At 33.7% G+C, this 1,920-nt stretch overlaps 1 pseudogene; it reads right to left on the bottom strand.

Moving 5' to 3' along the window:
* Positions 1-890: 890 nt before the first annotated feature.
* Positions 891-1,395, bottom strand: LOC110863702 (annotated as a pseudogene).
* Positions 1,396-1,920: the final 525 nt, after the last annotated feature.

Below are 1,920 nucleotides of genomic sequence, written 5' to 3'. Positions count from 1 at the left end.
ATAGTAGTTTCATAGAAAATTTGTAGGAAGTTGCGTAGGAAATGCCTTGAAAACGGGTTTTCTACGAGGTGTTTTCCTACATCAGGTGTTTGTCATAAATGCATAGGAAAACCAGTTTTATGCCCCTTTCCTACGATAATTGGTGCAAGAAGTTTCAGATTTTCTAGTAGTGAAGTTAATTGGAATGAAGTTTATTTAACCATGAGCGAAAAGGGGCATGACATGTTCAAAATGATTCGTGTGTGCGTATAGGCGTGGGTTCAAATAATAACGACCCTAAATACAAGAACAATGTGAAACCACATTTGCACCGTCTATTCACCAGGATAAAAAAAATCAATGTGGTGACATTTATAACTAAGTTAAACAACATGTGCACGTTAACTTCTAATAACATAGAAAACAGATGCGATGACAATACTTTAAGCAATGTTTATAGTGTATTCATTGATGCTTACAACATATGATATTTAATTTTCACGCAGTAATATTTTTGTAAATAAGTGAAACAAAAATAATATAATTCATTTATTTGGTGATTACATTGCATGTGATAGTTATCATACTTTAGTGTAAGCATTACTAGATACACTACACATATTACTAATGATATTTTGATGTAATTATTCATGTTAATGTAAGCCCCAAACCCGAGAGACCACAAAGTTGTTACTACTATGGGCTTTAAAACCCATAATTAGTTTTCATATTTATAACAATTTATTTTTAAAAATTAGGGTGTTACACTTGAAAATTAAACTAGCAAATACATTACACAAGTTACTAATTATACTTTTTAAGTAAACTTATTTAAAATCAAACTTCCAAAACAACATAACAATAACGTAAACACCAAAATAACCAAACAATCATACTCTAATCCAAACCACTCACCAAGAAACCAATAAATCCATCAGAATCACAAAATATCTATTAGCAATCTTCTACTGCAAATCCTTCAGATCCTTTCATCAACCGTACATCCAACCAACACATTCCCAAAATCTCCTTAAATGTTTCTTGTTACTCCTTCACCATAGATCTTGCTCTCATAATCTACGCAATCATACTAGCATCATCGAGTGAAATATTTTCGTTGTGCTTAATATTCTTCACCTTTTTCCGATCTCGCTCCAGCTCCTTCAACGCTTTAATAACCAGCGCAGGGACAGACAATACGATGGAGACCTTTGTCTGATGATTTTGGATGGTGAGTTTGACTATTACACATAGGCCTCTCAAGTCCTTTGTGGTTTCCTTTGAGATGTCTTCTCTGATCTTCTTTAGTGAGAGACCGAGTGGGCCGATTTTAGATGCGATTGAACTGGCAGCACTGAGTTCTTCTCATGTGACTTAAACTTAGACGACTTGTGATGGATCGAACTTTGGTAGCATTGAAAGATTTCGTGTGAAAATCGTCACATTTTGCAAGGTTTTAATTTGTGCGTGTGCATGTGTGTGTGTGGGAGAGAGAGAGAGAAAGCAAGAAAGAGAGATATGAATGCTCTTCAGAACACCATCAAGTTATGAGGAAACCAAAAAGAAAACTAAATACAATATGTTGTTGTATACATGCGCATTATTAAAAGATTTATTTTGATTATGTTATAAATCCAAAGATATAGGTTAAATGTTACTCTAAGACATCTATAATTCCATAGAAAATGCCTATAATTTGTTAAGACCAAACCATACTTCAACAAAAAGGAAAATCAACCATTAGAAAGGTCAAAAGATTAACTAATAGCAATACATAGGGTCCACGATCTGTCAAATATTCATACACAATGCTCAAGCAATGAGACTATATATCAAATATTCATAGACAATGCTCAAGCAATGGGACCATGATCGCATGGACGGTCAAACCATGTCATTGTTGACAGATTTTCAAAATCCAATCTCGACGTTCAAAAAAAT

The sequence above is a fragment of the Helianthus annuus genome, chromosome 6, assembly GCF_002127325.2.
Source record: "Helianthus annuus cultivar XRQ/B chromosome 6, HanXRQr2.0-SUNRISE, whole genome shotgun sequence".
NCBI lineage: Eukaryota > Viridiplantae > Streptophyta > Magnoliopsida > Asterales > Asteraceae > Helianthus > Helianthus annuus.
Note: the sequence above shows the minus strand (reverse complement) of the source record. Positions and strands in the feature narration are given on the sequence as shown.